The 16272-nt window shown below is 34.1% G+C and overlaps 1 long non-coding RNA gene across 1 annotated transcript; it reads right to left on the bottom strand.

The window, feature by feature from the left end:
* Positions 1 to 13651: 13651 nt before the first annotated feature.
* LOC128284318 (uncharacterized) lies at positions 13652 to 14600 on the bottom strand. The gene is made up of 2 exons (XR_008274728.1): positions 14208 to 14600; positions 13652 to 14108 (listed from the first exon to the last, which is right to left on the bottom strand). It is a non-coding gene; the product is annotated as an uncharacterized LOC128284318 (long non-coding RNA).
* Positions 14601 to 16272: the final 1672 nt, after the last annotated feature.

The raw sequence follows: 16272 nt of genomic DNA, 5'->3' as shown, positions 1-16272 counted from the left end.
TCCCTTATAGCGCTGATCGACCGTTAGTAATTTATTACAACGTGAAGAAGGAGCCGGTGAAACCAAAAGTGATAATCGAAGTATTATCTCTTTTACCTTACAAGGACGACAGGGTGGTACCGTGGAAATATGACATCAACATCATCACACCTGAAGGTGAAAAGTCCGAAGCCATAACTGGAGATGTTGGGGAGGTAGGACATTTTACCCACAGTGGGTGGTGCTATTCTAAAGAGGTTGAGCCGACAAAGAAAAATAGTGACTTGAAACAGAAAGGAAAAGTACCAATGCACGAGACTGAAGATGAGCATGAAGCTGTGCCTGAACCTGAAGCTAAAAAGCCTGTGGATGAGGAGGAAGCACAAGAGTTCTTGAAATTTATCAAGCATAGTGAATACAATGTGGTGGAACAATTGAATAAGCAACCAGCACAAATCTCGGTTTTATCTCTATTGTTAAATTCAGAGCCACATCGGAACGCTTTGCTGGAGGTGTAAAATCAAGCTTACGTAGCAAACAACATATCTGTTGAGAAGCTTGATAGGTGGGTGAACAATGAACGCGGACAATTTCATCTCTTTTAGTGACGATGAGATACTGCTAAATGGTAGAGGCTCAGTGAAAGCACTGCATATTACGACTCGCTGCAAGGGCTACATAATACCGAACGTGCTTATCGATAATGGGTCGGCACTCAATGTCATGCCTTTGGCCACGCTTTCCAGAATTTCAATGGATTTGTCCTATTTAAGGCCCTATCATTCCATAGTAAGGGCATTCGACGGGACAAGGCGTGAAGTCATGGGAAAGATTGAGATTCCTCTAGAAGTGGGCCCTTATATATACGATGTTGAATTCCAAGTCATGGACATTACACCATCATACAATTGCCTCTTGGGAAGACCTTGGATCCATTCTGCTGGAGTAGTTCCGTCCTCTCTCTATCGAAAAGTAAAGTTTATCATGGATGGCTGTTTGGTCACTGTCGAGAGAGAAGAAGACATTGTCGCATCTATCTCTACCGATGCACCATACCTAGAAGTGAGTAAAGATGCAATAGAATGTTCATTCCGATCCTTAAAATTTGTCAATGCCACTTTTGTTGCTAAAGGAAACAGAATTCCCGTGCCTAAGCTATCAAGAAATACCAGGATGGGAATCAAGCTGACTGTGGGGAGAGGAGGTCGAGCGAAGAAGGGTTTGAGAAAATATCAGCAAAGACTAGTCAGGGCTCTGAGGCCAGTGCATCATAAGGCCCGATACGATTTAGGTTTCCAGCCGAACATGCGTCAAAGAAGAAAAAAATGGAAGAAAGATCAAGAAAGAAGGGTCGCAAGAACCTTAGGCCGAGAAATAGAATGGGAGCCCATAACATACCCTCCTTTGTCAAAAACATTTACAGGAATGATATACCCCGAGCAAGACAATCCACGAAGCACACTGTTAATTATTGAAAGGGGTCTTCAGAATGTCAGTATAAATGTCATTGACAAAGGAAGTGGTTCAATTAAGGATATTTCAACGATACGCCGTTGTCCTCCTGGATTCGTTTTGAACAATTGGACTGATGTGGATCTCCTTCTATTTTCTAAGATTTCTCCAGAGTAATGCTCAATGTTAACACTCTTATTTTTGTGTGCCCCTAAGTAATAGTAGGGATTCTTTTGTAAGAGCTTATGATTTGCTCTTTATCATTTAAATGAACATCAATGAAGATGCATTTTGTCACAATCTTTCGCATTATCACTAATTTCATAATCATTTTCTCATTTCATAGCCTATCCTTACTTTTGTCTTATGCCATGCCATACCATTTCGTTTGTTGGTTCCAATACTTGGATGCCCTCTATAGTTTCCTTTTCCATTCAACTTTCAGGTGCTCAGATATCAATAGCATGAACAAACCCGTTACGAGTCTTGAAATCGATTTTGAGAAGGTTGTTTGTTTAGGAGAATTCGAAGCCGAAGAAAATGTTGAAGACTATGTCTCATCTTCTAACTTGCTAAGAATGGTGGAACAGGAGGATAAACAGATTTTGCCTCATCAAGAATCTGTTGAAACAATAAATTTGGGAACTGAAGAAAGGAAGCAAGAGTTGAAGATTGGCACCTCTATTTTAGGGGGCACCAGGCATAATTTGATTGCTTTGCTCCGCGAGTACAAAGATGTATTCACATGGTCATATCAGGACATGCCAGGATTGGATGAAGATGTAGTGGTCCATAAGCTCCCATTAATGCCAGAATGCAAACCCATTCAACAAAAGCTAAGACGGATGAGACCTGAGATGTTGTTGAAAATAAAAGATGAAGTTAAGAAGCAATTTGATGCTGGCTTCCTACAAGCCTCCAAATATCTAGAGTGGGTGCCTAACATAGTCCCGATACCAAAGAAAGACTGCAAAGTATGAATGTGCATAGATTATCGTGACCTGAATCAAGCGAGTCCTAAAGATAATTTTCCCTTACCACACATTGATACGTTGGTGGATAACACAGCAAAACATTCATTGTTTTCTTTCATGGATGAATTCTCAGGGTATAATCAGATCAAGATGGCCCCTGAAGACATGGAGAAAACTACTTTTATAACAATGTGGGGAACATTCTGCTACAAGGTAATGCCGTTCGGATTAAAGAATGCTGGGGAAACATATCAGAGGGCTATGGTGACATTATTCCATGACATGATGTATAAAGAAATAGAGGTCTACGTCAACGATATGATTGCTAAATCCCGAGGGGAAGAAGAGCATGTAGTGAACCTGAAGAAGTTGTTCGACAAACTGAGAAAGTTCCAGCTGAAGCTCAATCCGGCCAAATGTACGTTTGGGCCTACATCGGGAAAATTGCTAGGCTTCATCGTCAGCGAGAGAGGCATTGAAGTTGATCCAGATAAGATAAAATCTATACAAGAGTTACCGCCTCCACGCACACAAAAAGAAGTTAGAGGATTTTTAGGGAGGTTAAACTATATCGCCCGATTCATCGCTCAACTTACCAACCAATGCGACCCAATCTTTCAGCTTCTTCGAAAACATAACTCGGGAGAATGAAATGAGGAATGCCAGATGGCCTTTGATAAGATAAAACAATATTTGTCTAGTCCTCCAGTGCTAGTACCGCCAACTCCGGGAAGACCATTGATATTGTATTTGACTATGTTCGAAAATTCAATAGGTTGTGTATTGGGGCAACACGATGAGTCAGGAAAGAAAAAAAAGGCGATCTACTACCTCAGCAAAACCTTCACTGAATATGAGGCAAAGTATTCTTCCATTGAAAAATACTGTTGTACTCTGGTTTGGGTAGTTCGAAGACTCAGGCAATATATGTTGTATCATACAACATGGTTAATTTCAAAGCTAGACCCAATAAAATACATGATGTAATCACCGGCACTCTCAAGAAGGATGGCACGATGGCAGATTCTCCTATCAGAATACGACATTGTCTATGTGAGCCAAAAATCGATAAAAGGAAGTACAATAGCTGACTTCTTAGCAACTTGAACAACGGATGAATACGAACCATTGAGATTTGATTTCCCAGATGAAAACTTGATGTGCATTACAGAAAAATAGTACAAGTCATCAAAAGAGAAGTCATGGAAGATGAGCTTTGATGGTGCATCGAACGCATTGGGGCATGGGATTGGAGCAGTCTTAATATCACCAGAAGGGAACCATTATCCATTCACTGCCAGATTAAACTTCTTCTGCACCAATAACATAGCAGAATATGAGGCTTGTATCATGGGACTTCGTGTAGCAATTGAACAAAACATCAAAACTTTAGAGGTATACGGAGACTCAGCATTGATGATTTACCAAATCCGTGGAGATTGGGAAGTTAGAGATTCGAAATTAGTCAAATACAGTGATCTAGTGGCAGGACTGATTAAAGAATTCAAAGAAATAACTTTTAATTACTTCCCGCGAGAAGAAAACCAATTGGCTGATGCCCTGGCCACTTTGGCTTCAATGTTCAAAGCAAACAGAGAAACAGAAATAATGCCTCTTCAAATGAGCATATATGAAGTCCCCGCACATTGTTTCAGCATTGAAAAAGAGCCAAATGGACCGCCATGGTTCCATGATGTCTTAGAATATATCAAGAATCAAAGGTATCCCAAATAAGCAAATGAGAACGACAAAAGAACAATCAGAAGAATGGTAGCGGGATTTGTTCTTGATGGGGACATCCTTTACAAAAGAGGAAAAGATCAGGTGCTTTTGAAATGCGTGGATGCTGTCGAAGCCAGAAAAATACTTGAAGATGTCCATGAGGGAATCTGTGGGACACATGCCAATGGTTTCACTATGGCCAGGAAGATTATGAGACTTGGTTACTATTGGTTGACGATGGAAAGCGACTGCATTAGTTTTGCAAGAAAATGCCACAAATGTCAAATTTATGGCGATAAGATTCATGTAGCCCCTTCGCCCCTTCATGTCATGACTTTTCCGTGGCCTTTTTCTATGTGGGGCATGGATGTTATAGGGCCCATTTCTCCAAAAGCTTTTATTAGACACCGATTCATTTTTGTGGTTATTGATTACTTCACAAAATGGATAGAAGCCACTTCGTTTGCCAATGTGATGAAGATAGCAGTTTGCAGGTTTTTGAAGAAGGAAATCATTTGTCGATATGGTTTGCCTAAAAGAATCATTTCAGATAACGCCTTGAATCTGAACAACAAGATGATGAAGGAAGTGTGTGAGCAATTTCAAATAAAGCATCACAACTCCTCACCCTATCGCCCAAAAATGAATGGAGCTGTTGAAGCGGCCAACAAGAATATTAAGAAAATTATTGGGAAAATGATCGAGACATATAAAGATTGGCATGAGAAGCTACCATTTGCTTTGTATGCATATCGCACATCTGTGCGGACATCTACGAGCGCAACCCTTTTCTCTTTGGTCATAGGATGGAAGCTGTGCTACCTGTCAAAGTTGAGATCCCTTCTCTACGAGTCTTAATGGAGTCGAAATTAGAGGAAACAGAATGGGTTTGAGCTCAATATGACCAGTTAAACCTCATCGAGGAAAAACATCTAAAGGCAATTTGTCACGGACAGATGTACCAGAATAGAATGATCACGGCCCATGACAAAAAAGTACGGCCAAGCGAATTCCACGAAGGAGAACTCGTCCTAAGAAAGATTCTCCTAATACAAAAAGACTTACGAGGAAAATGGGCACCAAATTGGGAAGGCCATATGTCGTAAAGAAGGCCTTTTCGGGTGGAGCTTTGCTTCTCACTGAGATGGATGGGAATGAGTTACCTAATCCAGTGAATTCAGATGCTATGAAGAAATATTATGCCTAAAAAAAAGATCAAGGTGAAAACTCGAAAAGGGCGTCTTGATTAACACAAAAGATTAGGATGAAAACCTGAAAGGGCGTTCTAATAAAGCAAGCATTGGCTTAAAAAGCAAGGCATTTTGAACGGTCACATAGCGAGACTACGATATTTGAGGTATTTCTGAAAGCTCGAAATCTTCTACGCAAGAAGCCATGCTCGAAAAGATTCTTGATTGAGGAACGTGGAAGAGTTTATGCGTTGAATATCTAGAGTATTTGTATATGTTGAAATGCGATCCCTTTTTCTCTTTATGACACTTTTTACTATCATTGGTTAACTTTCTTTGTTTGCTACATTTGAAATAAATAAATGTGAGGTATCCTTTTGTCCCTACTTGACCATTTTCATGCATCTCATTATGTCATTTATTTACATGATAAATAGTGAAATGACATACTCTAAACAAAAGAAATGTTAAGCATTACCCGGATAAGAATTTGATAAGTACGAGAGCCTCAACGCAAGGACAAAGTTCAACCAGGGGCAAAAGAGCGATATCTGAGAAACACAGATATTTCGTGAAGCTTGAAGACGGGTACAGGGCCTGAAGAGAAAGTAAAGAGTCAAAACAATAAACGCAGATCATCAAAAATCGTGAAGGAAAAGGACATACGACAAACATGCCTAAGGCGCATAGCATAATCATGTAGGCATCAAATCATTTAAGACAAACATGTGCATATCATGATAACATCATGCATGACATATACAGGTACTCTAGTAGAGCAAGAGGATGTGATGATAGCTGTACTGAATCAAAGGAAAAGACACCTGAATTCCACCAGATGACAGGTTTAGGTGTTTCAATGTTTTTATTTCTATTTTCAAAATTCAACTCGTATTGCGAGAGGCGAGTTGGACCTTAGGCCATGCTGAGGTAATTTCAATTTCTGTTTTTCAAAAATCAACTCATATTGCGAGAGGTGAGTTGAGCCTCAGGACACGCTGAGGTATTTTCAATTTCTGCTTTTCAAAAAAATCAACTCAGATTGCGAGAGGTGAGTTGAGCCTCAGGACACGCTGAGGTATTTTCAATTTCTATTTTTTCAATTATATTTTTCAAAAATCAACTCATATTGCAAGAGGTGAGTTGAGCCTCAGGACACGCTGAGGTATTTTCAATTTCTGCTTTTCAAAAAAATCAACTCATATTGCGAGAGGTGAGTTGAGCCTCAGGACACGCTGAGGTATTTTCAATTTCTGTTTTTTCAATTTATATTTTTCAAAAATCAACTCATATTGCAAGAGGTGAGTTGAGCCTCGGGTCACATGTCGAGGTATTTTCAAAATCTGATTTTAAGTTTCAAAAACTAACTCATATTGCGAGAAGTGAGTTGAACCTTGGCTCACGTGCTGAGCTATTTTCAATTTCTATTTTTAATATCTGTTTTTAAAGAGTCAACTCATATTGCGAGAAATGAGTTGAGCTCAAGATCACATGCTGAGTAAAGAATAAAGATTGGAGCTGATTGAAGACACCAGATCTTGCCTCCCTGAAGTTATAGTGGAGCTGATCGAGGATATCAGATCTTGCCTTTCTAAAGCCGCAGAAGAGAAGACCATAAACCTTATCTCACTGAAATGGTAGAAGTGCAGATTGAAGCTAAGAACCTCATACCCCTAAAGATGCGAGCAGACTGAAGCTACAAGTCATATCAAAAGATACAGTGGATCGAACCAAAGCTACAAGATACAGTAGATTGGAAAAAGACTACCTGAACAAGAGGAGTACCAATGAAGTCAAGACTCGGCAAGACGGGGCAAAATTAACCTTTCATTATGTCTTTGCTTTATTCCCGTTACACGATAATGAGCAAAGAGGGGCAGCTGTTGCAGGCCAATTTTGGCCTACCATAAATTAAACCCATTTACAACAAAAAAAAAACCAAAACCCACCTAACTCACCCAAACCCCAATCAGCCCACATCCATCTAAATTAACCCACACTTAGGCCCACATAACACTAACCCAATACCCAATTAAACCTAACAGCCCAAATCAACCTAGACCTAGCCCAACACAAAAAAAAAAACAAACAAACTAAAAAAACCCTAAAATCAGAAACCCTAGCCGCCTCTGCCCTTTGACCAACCCTCTGACTCCTTTGTCACCACCCACTCCTCCACAGGCCAGGCCTGCAGCACGCCACCGACGTCAGCCCTCTACTGCTTCCAACCACTACCAACTTGCACCTGCAGAGAAGAAATAATCATCAACAAGCAACTTGTAACTTGGCTTAAAAAGGCCAAAACCGAAACCAAAGAGGGGATTCTTTGGATTTTGATTTTTTTCTTTCTTTGATGAATATCAAGGGATTTAACACAAAACAGTAATTTCAGTGACACCAGAGAGCGATTCTAGCAAAATTGAAACATAAGAATCAAGCAATCAAAGATATCGAAGGCCTAAGGTGATCTTAGCCTTTTATTGTTTTATATTTTTTCAAGTCTATTCCTTTATACATTCTATATATATATAAAATATAAATATAAAAAAACCCTTTAAAATATATATATATATATATATATATATATATATATATAAAAGAAAAAAAATATAAACTTTTTTACCGGTGACCGGATCTTTGGCCGGAGCCCTAGCCAGCGTAGAAACCTCTACAGAGAATAATAAGGGCCAGAAGTTTTTTCAAAAAAAAAGAGGAGAAATGAAGTAAAAAAAAAAACTCAGCTTTTATAGAAACTTAAAACGTTGTCGTTTTGGGCCTGAAGTTCAGGCGCCAAAACGGCGTCGTTTCGCCCGTGATCTGCGCCTTGACCCGACCCGCTCCAAGGATCAGCGTGTTTTTGGTTTCTGGGATATTTATGCGCGCAGTCCTTCCATTTTTACTTTAATTTGTAATTAAATTCCTTTTAATTCCTAATTTTGGCCAAGCAGATTACTTCGGATTTCAATCTAGTCTTTTTTTTAACGCGCATTTTAGAGGGTGGGAGTTATTTCCCATTTTAAGCCCTCTATGTTCTTTGAGAATTTAAATTAGTCCCTTTCTTCTTTGTTTATTTGCAAATTGGCCCTGAACCTTTGTTTTAATCTAATTTACTCCCTTTTGTTGTTTTCAATATTATATATATTAAACTAATTAAACTAATATATTATTATTGATAATTATTCTACTATACCATCTAAATACATTATTACTATTTATTATTATTATTATATACATATATATGTTTTTTCCATCGTTATTTGCATATATATATTATTATTTATATTATTGTCATTATTATTACTATTTCTTACATGTCTATTTTATAATACTATTATTATAATCTTATTTTATTATTATCATTCTTATTAATACATTATTATTATTTTACCATATTATTATATATTACTGCTGTTATTAACATACTATTATTATTATTATACTTATTAATAATATTAATAGTACTAATATTGATTTTCACTTAATATTTATAGGTTATATACATGTACATATTTATGTAGTGTGTTAATAGTCTTTTTATATTATTATCATTTCTAATATATATATATATATGTGTGTGTGGTTTTATATATTATGTATATATTTTAATATTATTAGTTATATTTTTATACTATTTCGTGTATATATTTTATCCTTATTATTATTATTGATACTATTATATGTTTTATCATATGTATATATCTTTAATATATATGTACATCTTTATGTAATATTATTAATAGTTGTTTTTTTAACATTATTATTTCTAATATGTATATACTATGTAAATATTTTAATACTATATTATGTATACATTATATATATTATGTATATATATTTTTAATATTATATTTTTATATATTATGTATATATTTTAATATCATCACATGTAAATACTTTCAATATTAAATTATGCCTATATTTTTGTCTATATATACTTTTAATACTCAATACAATTATTATGAATATATTTTGGTATATGTATGTATATATATATATATATATATTTCTTTTATTATATTATCATTATTTTTTCGTCTTTATATTATATTATTTTTACGTACATATTTTTAAACTAGTATTATATATTTTATATGTACATGTTCACTATTATTTCATGTTTATATTATTACTATTATCATCATGTTTAATACCATATGCATTATTATTGCTTTATACTATTATCGCATATACATTGTTAATTTTAGGTATTTGCTTCGTATATTCTTAACTTTTATTATTATTTGTCTGTTCCGAATTTAGCATATTAGTTCACATCTTATTTCAACATAAATATTAGTTTCCTTTTACTTTCTTTATCTAGAAATGTTTTTATTCATGTTTTTAAATTAATTTCGACAAATAAGGCAACGTACCAATTTAACATTAAGTCGTCGATTTCATCGCTATGTTGGGTGAATATCAATCGGCTCGTGTTAAAAAGCGGAACGTCCTTCTCAAAAGAAACCGAAACCTAAAATTTCTCGTGTTTTATTCAGATCATGATTTAATGTTACATTGAACTCGCATTTTTGAAAATTAAGACAACACATGTTTAACGAGATACCAATTTTGGGCGTCGCGAGGGTGCTAATACCTTCCTCGTGCGTAACCGACTCCCTAACCCTAATTTTTCTCTAAATTTGGACGTGGACCTAAGCTCAGCCTTTTTGTTATCCAAAAACAAATTTTTCTTTGGAAAAGAGGATTCATTAGGTGTCCGAGCACACCTAAAAAAAAAGGATCGGTGGCGACTCCCTTTTTATAAAATCGAAAGTCGGTTTTCAAATTTTCAATAAATCGCCTCAATTAGCGACCAAAGCAAAAATTTTTACGTCGCTACAAAGCTCACAAAGGCTCTTGGTCTCATAGGAACATACGGAGTGAGCCTTAACTTGGGAGAGTATTCCAACCCTTGGTATACCAAATCAGAAGGTTCATTAAGGAGCTCATAGAACAGAAAGCTTGCAATAAGGCAAAGCTCAACAGAAGGCTTGCATGGAGCGGAGCCAAGAAAAGAGTTCGCACAAAGTGAACTTATCAGAGAGCTCACAAAAAGAAAAGCTAAAACATTTGCTTATAAAATCTAGCACGTAAGTGCCTTTAAAAAATGCAATTTAAAACCATTCTTTTCAAAACATTCTAATAATCAGAGGCTTGCATAGGAGCTCGCATAAAATTGTGTTTTGAAAACAAAGTTTCATAGCTTAAATAGAACTTTTTCAAAAAACTTACATTTGGTTTTGAAAACAAGGTTTCTTTTAGGAAAACCATAGCAATTAGCATAATCAGAATAATTTTAGACCACTCTCTGCAAACAGAGAACTTAAACGATTTTGGCTTTCCCTTTGTCCTTGCTAGTAGATGGTCTAGCTGGTTCGCAACAAACAAACATATTACAAACAAAACATTCTAGCACTAAGGATGATCAACCCTAACAAGAGAAAGACTTACCTGGTTTGCTACGAATAGAATTTTTAGAATAGAGACTTTAATGAAAAAATATTCATTAAAGAATTTCACAGAATCAAGGGTCATATTTATAGACCGAAGAGTCCTAGATATCTTTGGATACTCTATTTGACTTAGAAAAGTTGTTACTTGTACGAAAAGTATTCCTAGATATATTAAATAACTTTTTTTCCTAATTTGAGTCTAATTGCATCTTTGACCAACGAACCCCTATTCGCACTTTGATAAGCGAGTCCTATTCGTAACTTACATGGAAAATATAGTTCACCATACAGACTAGCGAGCCCTAGCTTTCCAAATAGACTGGCGAACCCCAGCTCGCCTAACACATTAGTGAACCTGCCTCGTTGTGATACTGGATAACCCTTTCCCACTTTATTTGGCGTACACTACTTGCGAAACCCATTGCTAATACTTCCTTGGCAAACACCCTGCACGCCTGGATCTTGGCGAACCCCTAGTTTGCTAAACTAATTGGCAATCCTAGTTCTCTCGAATACTGAAGAACCTTACTTCGCACGAACAAATCTTCCAACCCTGATTTTGGGTTACGAGAGCTTGATTTGATGGTGATCCTACAACCCTTTGAGTCTAAATTTCCCAAGGAGATGAGATCATTCTTTAAATTAGGCACATGCCTGACATTTGATAGTGTCCTAATGATTCTGTTGTGTATCCTGATTTGAACAATAACACCTGTTACCTTACAGGGCGAATTGTTCCCCATAAGTAGAACTTCATGTTCAACTAGACTATATATGGAGAATAGGTCCTTTTTTGGACACATATGAAAAGAGTACTCTGAATCTAGAATCCACTCGGATGTAAGTTTAGACCTTTGGATTGTAGACACCAAAACCCAATCATCACCATTGTCCTTGACCACACTAGCACCGACTACCTCAACCTTCTGTTCCTCATCGCTCTCAGCAGCTTCATGTTTTTATTTTTCAGCTTATAGCATTCTGTTTTAATGTGACCTAACTTCTTACAGTAGTAACATGTCTTGTGACGATTCTTTGACTTCAATCTTAACCTATATTTGTTCTAACTTGAATCCATAGACTGTTGCCTACCTCTAACAACCAAAATCGAAGCTTAAGTACCAGACTTGCTATTTGGACCTAACTCATTGTCGATTTTATCTTTGCTCAACAAACCCTTTACATCCTTGAATGAGAGTTTATCTCTACCATAAATCAAGGTCTCCCTTAATGTTTTATACGAAGGGGAAAATATCACAATAATAGCATAGTCTAATCTTCATCTTCGATCTATATTAACCTCGACATTCTTCAGATCGTTCAAGAAAGTAACATATTGACTGATGTGACCCCTAAGGTTCTCACCTTCATTCATACAGTACATGTATAGGCGTTGTTTCAACACCAATCGATTAGCCAGAGACTTTTGTTTGAAAATCTTTTTAAAGCATTTAATTCAATCAAACATTGAAAATCTCAAATATAGAACATTCTTCTTTACAAATTAATGAATGAAAACTGAATTTTCTTTTTCAATTTTAACCTCAGTTAAAAACAATAAAAATTGAACAAAAACCAAAAATCTCTATCCCAAAATTGATGAACACATTTAGTTTTTGCTCGTCAATCTAAAAAACTCACAACCCTAAATCTGAAACACTAAAAATAGAAAGCAAACACTTAAAAAATTTAAAACCACTTGATTTATCGTTTTGTAAATGTTGAGGGCTAAAATGATTGAATTTTTTAGAATTTGAAATAAAATGACAAATTTTATAAACACTTAGGGCTAATTTTTTTATTTTTTATATTTAAGATCAAATTGATAGAATATATAAACATTAGAGGACTAAATTTGTTATTAGACCAAAAAAGTCCATGAGTTTCAAATGCTATTAATGTTTAGTGAAAAAAATTAATTTCAAATAATTTAATGACGAAATCAGAAAAATTAAAAAATTAATGACAAAAAACATGTGATTATGTGATAAATAATATGTGAAAGTTTTCAAAGCATAGACAGAAGTCTGATATTTTCTGGTTTAGACTTGCATGGGCGAATGAAAATGCAGTTAAAAGAAGAATCCATAATAATAGAAGGCAGAGCTAGGAAAATATTCCAATCTTTGGTTCAATCACGAGAGATATGAGCCTTGTCGAGAGGGGGAATAATCCATAATAATATTTTTTCTTTTTTCCATTTTTTATATTTTATATATTCTTTTTAAATTTTAATAATTTATATATTTTTAATTTTAAATACCTTTTATTTTATTTTGAATTTTAAATAATTTTTATATATTTTTATTTTTAAAATAATTGATGACATATCATACATATGAACCGTCACGTTAACAAAATTAATAAATATTAATTTTTATTTTCATTTATTTTAAAATGATTTGACAAATCATATTAATTCAAGAACTAAATGAGATAGAAAATAAAAATATATTTGTTTTTCAAATCACTTAGTGTATTTGTACAACTAGCATGCAAACGACTATCAATTATTGTGGTTGGGCCCAATAATTTGTAGCTATTCCCTACTCAAAGAATTTATGCTGTGCCTAAATCCATTGAATCTCAGTACTAACATTATAGGAACACAACAAAACAGATCCAGACAAACAATAGACCAGAACGGCATGCCTAAGAAAATAAGTGGAAGATAGAGATAGAAAAAGTGAGGGCTGAAGATTCCTTGCTGCAAAGACCTTGACTTTACACAGTTCCACCCCTTGTCGCCTCACAAAAGTTATTGAATACTAACAAGTCTATGCATTAAGAAAACTCTTTTTATTAATGAATAGTGAGCTGCCATCTTTTATTTGCAAGAGTGACCCTACGAAATTTTTTGCCTTTCTAATTAAAATTAATAGACCATAAATAATTACAAATTTATTTAATTGATATAAAATAACATTACTATAACAAACTTACATCAACCTGAAGGAGTTTACCATGCGAGAAAGTCATAATAATTATTTTTTTTAGCTCAATCAATTGATTATAAGTAAAATAGAATAATAAAAATTTCCAACTCATGTCTAATCAACAGAGCTACAAAAAATAGTACTACAACCTACAAAGAAATATAACAGCAAGTAGAGTGCACTAATACAAATCACCAAGAAACAAAAGATTACCAATAAGCTTTAAAAAAGTGATTCCTGAACAATCCAACGTTTGCCAATGAATTAGCCACACCATTCTTTTGACTATTTGTGACCACAAACTTTATCTCCACCAGATGCCGTAATCCTTCTTCAATATCCGCAAATAAATTTCTTATTGACCATGGTCGTAAATGTCTATACTTCAGCCAACCAGAAACACTACACAATTCAAACTCTATAATTAGAGGAACATTTACCTTCCATATCAAATCAATAAAAATCTCCGTTACAATTTTAATAGCCATTACTACCACTTACTCCGCTCCACACGTGTAGAAGCCCAAATTGCCCGGGCCCAATTACATCAAAACCCAACCAAACCTCTAAACCCACTAAAACCCTTAACCCATGACCCATTTACATCTACCCAAACCCATTACAAAACCCAAATATTAAACCCAATTCAAAAGCCCATTAAGCCCCCCCCAAAAAAAACCTAACCCCCAAAAAAACCAAGAAACTCTAGCCACCTAGCCACTTTCCCACTTGCCCCATTTTTCCTCCCATTTTTGATATCCATTGTCTGCCACCATCATCTACAAAATAGAAAAAAGATAATAGAAAATCATGTAAAAGATGGCTATAAAAAGCCATTCAAAAATCATGTAAGGAGGGGAATTTTGATCAATACAAAGAATTTATCTTCATTTTTGCATCAATATTAGCAGATTAAAACCAAGAAAGAAAGTGGATAGCGTAGAATACGAACCAAAAATCTCAGAAATCGAAAGCTAAAAAATACCTAAAGGTGATTTTATCTTCTTTATTATTTTACTCTTATTTTTATTTTTATTTTTTTCCGTTTTTTGAATCTATTAATCTATATATATACATCATAATAAAAAAATATATATACAAAACAAATATTAAAAAAATTACCTTTTTTTATTTGACGGACGGCCGGCGGTGGTGGTGACCGCCCCTGGCCGATTCCCTTCCTCTCCCTTCTCTCCTTCTCTCTTCCTCTCTCTCTTTTTTCTTTCCTCTCACCAAATGAATTTTTTGGTTATTTTAGGCCTTATATAGCCCTCCAAACGACGTCGTTTTGGGGGCTACACTTAAGCCCCAAAACGACGTCGTTTTGACTTGGACCGGTTCGACCCGACCCGACCAGCCTAGGATCCGCATTTTTTAAGGAAGGGCTAATTGCACTTTTAGCCCTTCTGCTTTTTATTGTTTTGCAATTAAATCATTATTCGTTTTTTTTAATTTGGCCCCGAAATTTGTCGCGATTTTCAATTTAGTCCCCGCTGATGTGCTGAGTTTTGATGGGAAGGAATATTTGTTGTTTTGGCCCCCCACTATTTCCGCGCATGTTCAATATAGTCCTTTCCTTTTATTTTTATTTCAATTTTGCCCCAAATATTTTGTTTTTAGTTTAATTTAATTCTTTTTAGTTACTTTACTATTTAAATTAATTATTTTAGTATTATTATCATATTTTATTTACTTATGTAGTGTGTTAATAATTTTTTATCATTTCTAATACGTATATATATAATATATGTATTTTATATATATTATGTATATATTTTATATTGTCTCATGTACATACTCAAATACTATTATACATATCGTATTTTAAATACCATATTGAGTATATATTATTGTATTTATTTTTATTCGGTTATACTTATTATTAATATTAGTACATATATTTCACCATAAGTGTATATATACATTTTGTGTATATAATATTATTTTCAGTATATTTAATTATTATTCTAAAAAGGGTTATAATATGTATGTGAATATCATACTATTCATATATTTTTATGTTATTTCATACATATATCTTTATGTTATTTGTTATGTATTTCTTTTACTATTTCATGTATATGTTTTTTAATCCCATAATATTTATATATGTTTGTACTATCTTATGTTTGTATTTTATCCTTGTTATTATAATTACTAATATATGTTTTATTATTTATGTATATAGCTTCTTATTATTACAATTATTACTATTATTATTAGTGGGTGTCTATTATATTTGTATGTTGTATATGTTCATTTTAAATATGTTATATATATGTGTATATATTATTATTACAAATTATTACTATTGGTAGTATTATTATAACTATTATTATATTAGTGTATATTTTATGTACATATGTATATATATATATATATTTTGTACATATCATTATTTTATATTATTGTTGTAAATTTTTATGTATATATTTTTATGTACGTTTCCTAATATTTTCTTTTATTGTAGATATTATTATTATATTACATACTTTTATTATATGCATATATATATATATATATGTATTTTTTTGTACATATTATTATTTTATATTATTATTACCAA

This window comes from Gossypium arboreum, chromosome 11, assembly GCF_025698485.1.
Source record: "Gossypium arboreum isolate Shixiya-1 chromosome 11, ASM2569848v2, whole genome shotgun sequence".
NCBI classification, from domain to species: Eukaryota; Viridiplantae; Streptophyta; class Magnoliopsida; order Malvales; family Malvaceae; genus Gossypium; species Gossypium arboreum.
The sequence above is the reverse complement of the archived record's forward strand: the minus strand, read 5'-3'. Positions and strand labels throughout refer to the sequence as shown.